The sequence below is a fragment of the Sinocyclocheilus grahami genome, unplaced genomic scaffold, assembly GCF_001515645.1.
Source record: "Sinocyclocheilus grahami isolate Dianchi unplaced genomic scaffold, SAMN03320097.WGS_v1.1 scaffold393.1, whole genome shotgun sequence".
Lineage (NCBI taxonomy): Eukaryota > Metazoa > Chordata > Actinopteri > Cypriniformes > Cyprinidae > Sinocyclocheilus > Sinocyclocheilus grahami.
The window spans coordinates 880,725-890,201 of NW_015505572.1; positions in this window are offsets into that span (position 1 = coordinate 880,725).

The window sequence follows — 9,477 nt, forward strand, 5'->3', positions numbered from 1 at the left end:
TTAAAATGTATGTTTTCATTGTAACCTCCCTTTAAATACTTTGGTTAGTTCAAGAATATTTTAAAATGAAAAGCGATATTTTGTGTCTATCCTTGTATTGTTGAACTTTGAGGTTGATATGGGAATAAGTAAACAGTAATGAGTCATGTCATTAGTACAGTTATCTAGTTACACTGAAGATGCAAGTTGTATCTAGTAATTACTTTTGTAGAGTAACTAACCCAACACTGGAAATTCACAATAACATGCTCCTCTTCACAGGAGAGACATTTAGGTCTCTGAGTTTCCAGTACCGGATCGGCCGTAGTACCATCAGTGAGATCGTAATGGAGACTTGTAAAGCCCTGTATGATGTCTTAAAGGATGATCACTTGAAGGTAAGGCATTTGATGTAAACAACAGGAAGATTGACATTTCACAACAGTGGGTGGCCACAATGAAAGCCTTTACAAGAGATGTCCCAAAACCATGGCTTGGTTTCAGAGACAGGACTTAGATTAAGCTAGGACTAGGCCTTAATTAAATTGGACATTTAAAAAGCTTTTATAAATGTGCTTACATTACTGTTATTCATATTGAGGCAAAACAATGGCACTGACATAGTTTAAGATCGGTAAGTGCAAGTTGTTTCCAGTTAAGACCGCTCAAACATGCTTTTTAGTCTCAGACTAGGCTTAAGCCTCATCTGTTAAACCGCACAAATGTTTTAACCACAAAGTCAAAACCAGAGTATACAATGTACATGTTTCTAAATAATGACAGTTGAAGTCTTTAATAGCATTATAAGTGGACTTCAGAGAAAATTAAAAATGTTAATTTAATTGTTTCTTTTTTCCCCCCCAGACACCTACAACGGAGGCAGCGTGGAGAGAGGTGGCAGCAGGATTTGAAAACAAGTGGCAGTTTCCTAATTGCTTGGGTGCCATAGATGGCAAGCACATCTAAGCAAAGGGTCTGAATACTTAGGACCATGTGATATTTCAGTTTTTCTTTTTTAATAAATCTGCAAAAATGTCAACAATTCTGTGTTTTTCTGTCAATATGGGGTGCTGTGTGTACATTGAGGGAAAAAAATTAACTTAAATGATTTTAGCAAATGGCTGCAATATAACAAAGAGTGAAACATTTAAGGGGGTCTGAATACTTTCCGTACCCACTGTATATATATGGGGGGAACTGCCGTCTGTAGGAAACACTCGATAGACAATTACAGAGGCATTTAACATTCGGATTTGCTAGATTTGTAATTTACTTATCTCTTCCCTTGTTTTTATCTTAGTTGGATGACTTGGAAAACAGCATCGCTGATGAGGGAGGAGAAGACCTGGAAACGGAGGAGGATTTGTCTCCTACCAAACATTCAGTTCATCAACTCCACTTACCTCACTTGATTCCTCATCATCTCACCAGCGTCATCAGGTCACAAGCAATAATTCTGAAAAAACACATTACAGGTCCAAACAAAAGTCAAGAGAGAAGTCAGCAGATGAACTTGAAGTGGAGAAAGTGACCATTTTAAAAAATGTGTCTGAAACACTGGTAGATGTCAACAAGGATGTTGATCAAACATTTGGCAAACAGGTAGTATCTGAGATGAGGCTAATCAAAGACCCACTAACCAAGATGAGGCTGCGTCGTAACATCCTTATGATGTTGTATGATGCACAGGAAAATGAGGCTAGATTAGCATTACAAACACCCTGGCAGGGATCCACAAATTATAATCAACACAACCAAAATGCATCAATTCATGTCCCTCCTGTAACACCTCCAGTGAGCTACCTCAGGGCAGTAGAAGAGCCATATGACCATGAAAGAGAGAGGGTGTAGGTTCAATTCTTAAAGGGATAGTTCACTCAAAAATTGACTAACCATTTACTTCCATGGTATGAAAAAATACTGTGGAAGTAAATGGTTACAGTCAATTGTTCAGTTACCAGCATTCTTAAAAATATATCTTATTGTGTGTTCAACAGCAGAGAGAAACTCATACAGGTTTGGAACAACCTCAGGGTGAGTAAATGATGACAGAATTTTCATTTTTGAGTGAACTATCCCTTTAAGAATTGAACCTACACCCTCTCTCTTTCATGGTCATATGCCTCTTCTACTGCCCTGAGGTAGCTCACTGGAGGTGTTACAGGAGGGACATGAATTGATGCATTTTGGTTGTGTTGATTATAATTTGTGGATCCCTGCCAGGGTGTTTGTAATGCTAATCTAGCCTCATTTTCCTGTGCATCATATAACATCATAAGGATGTTACGACGCAGCCTCATTTTGGTTAGTGGGTCTTTGATTAGCTTCATCTCAGTTACTACCTGTTTGCCAAATGTTTGATCAACATCCTTGCTGGCATCTACCAGTGTTTCAGACACATTTTTTAAAAATGGTCACTTTCTCCACTTCAAGTTCATCTGCTGACTTCTCTCTTGACTTTTGTTTGGACCTGTAATGTGTTTTTTCAGAATTATTGCTTGTGACCTGATGACGCTGGTGAGATGATGAGGAATCAAGTGAGGTAAGTGGAGTTGATGAACTGAATGTTTGGTAGGAGACAAATCCTCCTCCGTTTCCAGGTCTTCTCCTCCCTCATCAGCGATGCCGTTTTCCAAGTCATCCAACTAAGATAAAAACAAGTTGTATAAAAAAAAACGAGTTTGACGTTTTAAAATCCTTACGTTTGAAAGCAGATAGATAAATAGATGGATAGAAATTGTCAGATGATAGATAGATGGATAGATAAATAGAAAATTATAGATAGATAGGAGAGCTCACAAATTTAACAGTTGGAAAGAACTGTAACAACCAACTTACATTCAGTGTAGACTGAGATACCCGTGGTACAACTAAAGGTTGTAGAAATTGGAGGTTTTTTAAAATCCATCTCTGTCTGGGAGTTAAATCTTTGTCACTGCTGCTACTTGGTTTTGGACGGAGTAGTTTCCCATATTGTGTTCGGAGGGAAGCTGCATTTGTTTGGACCTCAACGACTAGGGAAGAGATAAGTAAATTACAAATCTAGCACATCCGAATGTTAAATGTCTCTGTAATTGTCTATCGAGTGTTTCCTACAGACGGCAGTTCCCCCATATATATATATATATACACATACACATACATGTGTGTGTTTACTGAATGAAATCAGTAGATGTGTAAGTAGATAGGAAGTAGATTCATTCTGTGCCAGCAAGAGGCGCTTTTGGAGCTGCAGAAATAGCGTTTTCCCGGCAACGGCTCTAAACAAAGCAGCCCTGAGCTCATAAACATTAACGTTACTTGAAATTAAAATGACAGCGACACTTTCGGGAGACAATCAGTTACCTTCAAAGATACATTCATAAAAAAACTCCCGCCCTGCCACAAATAAATTAATGTATGGGAAACTCTGTGTAGCTATTGTGAATGAGAACACAATGAGTGATTTGCTAGCTTACATGCTAATTCCAGTACATTACTCACCAGGTTGCTGAAGCGCCTCCGCTATCGATCGCCAACATTTATCTATAGATAGATAGGAGAGCTCACAAATTTAACAGTTGGAAAGAACTGTAACAACCAACTTACATTCAGTGTAGACTGAGATACCCGTGGTACAACTAAAGGTTGTAGAAATTGGAGGTTTTTTAAAATCCATCTCTGTCTGGGAGTTAAATCTTTGTCACTGCTGCTACTTGGTTTTGGACGGAGTAGTTTCCCATATTGTGTTCGGAGGGAAGCTGCATTTGTTTGGACCTCAACGACTAGGGAAGAGATAAGTAAATTACAAATCTAGCACATCCGAATGTTAAATGTCTCTGTAATTGTCTATCGAGTGTTTCCTACAGACAGCAGTTCCCCCATATATATATATATGTATGTATGTATGTATGTGTGTGTGTGTGTGTGTGTTTACTGAATGAAATCAGTAGATGTGTAAGTAGATAGGAAGTAGATTCATTCTGTACCAGCAAAAGGCGCTTTTGTAGCTGCAGAAATAGCGTTTTCCCGGCAACGGCTCTAAACAAAGCAGCCCTGCGCTCATAAACATTAACGTTACTTGAAATTAAAATGACAGCGACACTTTCTGGAGACAATTGGTTACCTTCAAAGATACATTCATTAAAAAAACTCCTGCCCTGCCACAAATAAATTAATGTATGGGAAACTCTGTGTAGCTATTGTGAATGAGAACACAATGAGTGATTTGCTAGCTTACATGCTAATTCCAGTACGTTACTCACCAGGTTGCTGAAGCGCCTCCGCTATCGATAGCCAACATTTATCTTTTTTTATTCTGTCGTGGTACTCCCTCGATGACACATCATAAAGGCAAGGGTACTGTTGCCATAGCTCCACAAAGCTTTCTTCCATTTGGTAAGTCCACCTAGCAGCAGAGTCCTCTCTTTTTCGTTGCCATGTTTAAAAGCTGTGTACAGAATCATAAGGATGTTACGACGCAGCCTCATCTTGGTTAGTGGGTCTTTGATTAGCCTCATCTCAGATACTACCTGTTTGCCAAATGTTTGATCAACATCCTTGCTGGCATCTACCAGTGTTTCAGACACATTTTTAAAAAATGGTCACTTTCTCCACTTCAAGTTCATCTGCTGACTTCTCTCTTGACTTTTGTTTGGACCTGTAATGTGTTTTTTCAGAATTATTGCTTGTGACCTGATGACGCTGGTGAGATGATGAGGAATCAAGTGAGGTAAGTGGAGTTGATGAACTGAATGTTTGGTAGGAGACAAATCCTCCTCCGTTTCCAGGTCTTCTCCTCCCTCATCAGCGATGCCGTTTTCCAAGTCATCCAACTAAGATAAAAACAAGTTGTATAAAAAAAAACGAGTTTGACGTTTTAAAATCCTTACGTTTGAAAGCAGATAGATAAATAGATGGATAGAAATTGTCAGATGATAGATAGATGGATAGATAAATAGAAAATTATAGATAGATAGGAGAGCTCACAAATTTAACAGTTGGAAAGAACTGTAACAACCAACTTACATTCAGTGTAGACTGAGATACCCGTGGTACAACTAAAGGTTGTAGAAATTGGAGGTTTTTTAAAATCCATCTCTGTCTGGGAGTTAAATCTTTGTCACTGCTGCTACTTGGTTTTGGACGGAGTAGTTTCCCATATTGTGTTCGGAGGGAAGCTGCATTTGTTTGGACCTCAACGACTAGGGAAGAGATAAGTAAATTACAAATCTAGCACATCCGAATGTTAAATGTCTCTGTAATTGTCTATCGAGTGTTTCCTACAGACGGCAGTTCCCCCATATATATATATATATACACATACACATACATGTGTGTGTTTACTGAATGAAATCAGTAGATGTGTAAGTAGATAGGAAGTAGATTCATTCTGTACCAGCAAAAGGCGCTTTTGTAGCTGCAGAAATAGCGTTTTCCCGGCAACGGCTCTAAACAAAGCAGCCCTGAGCTCATAAACATTAACGTTACTTGAAATTAAAATGACAGCGACACTTTCGGGAGACAATCAGTTACCTTCAAAGATACATTCATAAAAAAACTCCCGCCCTGCCACAAATAAATTAATGTATGGGAAACTCTGTGTAGCTATTGTGAATGAGAACACAATGAGTGATTTGCTAGCTTACATGCTAATTCCAGTACGTTACTCACCAGGTTGCTGAAGCGCCTCCGCTATCGATAGCCAACATTTATCTTTTTTTATTCTGTCGTGGTACTCCCTCGATGACACATCATAAAGGCAAGGGTACTGTTGCCATAGCTCCACAAAGCTTTCTTCCATTTGGTAAGTCCACCTAGCAGCAGAGTCCTCTCTTTCGTTTTGCCATGTTTAAAAGCTGTGTACAGAAGAGATTCTGCGCTTCTATTGGTCAACGTCAACCATGTGACGGAACCCGTCGTGGACGATGGGAAAAAAATGAAACATGCTAGACTTTCTGTGTTGATGTCGTGAAGCGTCGCAGACATGGCATCGGTTGTCATGCACTATGACACACTACACGAGATGAAACGATTGAATGGTGCGTCCCGACGCCCATTGTCTTTTACGAATCCCCACGACACCCTACGTCAAGCAGATCGTGGCAAAATCGGGCTAAAATCGTGTAGTCTGAATGGGGCTTTAGTTGGCAAAAAACAGCTTCATAGGATCATATACACCAGCATTTTGGCTCATTTCGAGTCTGAGTGACTGTCAAGCTTGTCCAAAAGTGAGTTTTGATTGAGTAACCTGTAGATCTGTGTTGCTCAAGCTGTAACCTGTTTCAGATGGTTCAGCCCATTATGGTGAACTGATTTAACAAATCACTAAAAAGAACCGGTTCAAAAAAAAAAAAAAAGATTAATTCAGGCATCACTCCAGACTGTTTTTCTGAGGCTCTGGATTACAGGTAATAATGTTGTAAATAATGTTCAGTTTCTTGCACAGACCAATCGATTCTTTCATAACACGTCATCAGGAGTCAAAGGTATTAATTGTGTGATCCTTTTTTCTCCTCACTTTTTTGACTTACCAAGGACCATGGTTTCAGCTAAAAATCGTCTTTACTGTTCAACTGAAGAAAATAGTCGCCTACATCTTGGATGGCCTGAGGGTGAGTAAATTGACAGCAAATTTGCATTTTTTTGGGGTACACTTTAACTTTAAGCCACCAAACATCTTTCTTATGGCACTGCATAGCACAGAGTCAGAAATGTTAAATGGACTGCAGGGGCAGGATGGGCCCTGAACTAAAACAACATTTTATCTGTAGAGCAGTGAAAGCTCTTTTTCCCGGCACATATTTAAAAACAAATTACTGGATTAGAATTCCAAACCACATTCCGCCCTTTATTCACAACTGTGTTCTCTGACTCTCCTTGTTTGGATCACAAAGATAAACCACACTGCAAATATACGCCTGTGTAAGACACCACTGTGCCCAAATTACAAACTCATAATTACAAGTACCTAAGCTTTTCACTAGCAATGTACTTTGAAATTATTATTTTCATGAAAGGTTCTATATGAAAGAAACCTTATTTAGATACAGAGACCCTTTATGTGATGCAGCTCATAGTACAACCACGCAAAATTTGACATTACATAAGTTTTTAAATGTCAGTTTTAATATTCATAATAGCCTAGGACTGTATTGCAACATTCAACACTGTATTTTTTTTATTTGCAACTCACTTTAAATTGTCAAATAAACAATGTTTCTCCTTTATTATTCACTGAGCTACGAGACTTGTAATGTGTGTTTAATGTTAATTTGTGTAACCCATAATTTTCCCAAATGTTAGTCGTTCAGAATCACCCTAAATGGCTCCAAATCTTTTATGCATTTATGAAAAAACAGTTTAGTAGCAGCTTTTCCATTTAGTTGATTTACTTTCATTTAAAATAAGATCAATCTTGTTCAAAGCTCTTTGGCCCACTGAGGGCTGTGAAGATCATGGTCAGCTCTTATGTAAAAGGGCAACTCCATTAACCCACCGGAGATTGAGGTGGTGACAGATGACGCTAACCGCTAACATGTGTGTTTTGGGTCACGTCCAACATATACAATACCTCTCCCACCCTTCCCTGAGAACACACACACACACACACACACACACACACACACACACATCTTATCGGTGTTTCAGGGTTGAAGGGAGAGCAAGACAGCAGTGTTGAAGGAAAGGCTACTGATTAATACTGTTTCCCATGTGAGCATTTGAACATGGGAAACATTTCAGCAAGGGAAGTGTAAATGTTGAGCAGACTGTAGGTACTAATACATTTAAGGTACTAATAGGGGTAAATAAGGTACAAAGATATACCTTTTAGATTTTGTACCTTACACCAGTGATTGCTTTGTACATTTTTGTACCAGCTTTGTACACCTAAACATAATTTAAATGTGCAGTGAACTTAAAAAAAAATATAGGCTATACAGGATGTTAAGACTAGGTGTAAATAGAGGTAGATACTGTGAGAGACACACTAGATAAGTGAAAATAGCAAATAGCATCTTGTTTACACAAGTCCAAATAGTGATAGAGGATTTTCACACACAGTGTAAATAAAAGTGATATGCTATTTGTACGAATGATAAATTAGAGCAATGATAGCCAAAGTCACTGAAAACTGCCTTTGCCTTTTTATTTACTGATTTCATAGGCAAATTTTAAAGGGATAGTTCACACAAAAATGTGAAACAGTTTTGTCATTATCTACTCACCCTCATGTTGTTCCAAACCTGTATGAGTTTCTTTCTTCTGTTGAACAGAAAAGAAAATATTTGAAGAATGTTGGTAACCAAACAGTTGAAGGTAGCCATCGATTTCCATAATATGGAAAAAAAAATACTCTGGAAGTCAATGCGTACCATGCAGCAACTATTGGGTTACCAACATTCTTCAAAATATCATCTTTTGTATTCAACAAACGAAATGAACTCATATAGGTTTTGGACTTCATATAGGGTGTGGACTTCCTGGAGCGCATTATGCTTATAAAATTCTCATTTTGCATGGCATATGATAAGTAGATGGAGATATTTATGTTTTATGTTTTCTATATTGGAATATTTGTAACTTTTTTAAAGCTTTTTAAAGGGGTCATATGATGCTGCTAAAAAGAACATTATTTTGTGTATTTGGTGTAATGAAATGTTTTTATGCATTTTAAGGTTAAAAAAACACATAATTTTCCACATACTGTACATTATTGTTTCTCCTCTATGCCCCGTCTTTCTGAAACGCATACATTTTTACAAAGCTCATCGGTCTGAAAAAGCGAGGTGTGCTGTGATTGGCCAGCTATCCAGTGCATTGTGATTGGCCGAATACCTCAAGCGTGTGACGGAAATGTTACGCCCCTTACCATATTGTGATGATGCCCTGTCAGGCCAGAGCGATGATTCAAAAACATTAAAACCCATTATAAACGAGGCATTCGTTGCATCCAGTGGGGACATAATTATGGATTATAATGACTCATACTGTCTTTTTACGCGTTGCGTTGCATCGCGCCGCATAAACATAAAACCATGTCTGCATTTGTGATCAGAGAAATGACAAACAACAAGCCCTACTCTACACTGCCCAAAAAACTTGCTTTAAATATATAAAATATAAAAACTCTTTAAATTTAAAAAACGTACTTACATTCTTTGAGTCAGAACAGCCGGCATTGTAGTCTACTCTCCCAGGATCAGGAAACGGTCCTACATAAAATGTGCTGCACACATCTGAATATTTGGGTTGAAGTGTTCTGGAACAGTGTTGTAAATACAACTTAACCACTGATTTCTAGTCGTGTCCATTTTTGGAAGGCCAAACAAAGTAGTTTTGCTTTCACAACGAAACACAGCGTCACACACCACGGCCTAGAGTGAGCAGAGGCCGGAGGGCTAGAGTGAGGAACGGCGGGAGGGTTGGAGTGAGCAGAGGCGGCGAATTCGACGAAGGAGGCTTGCGGCAACCACATGTGACGACACCGGGCTGGACTCCGCTTCGTCCATGGTGAAA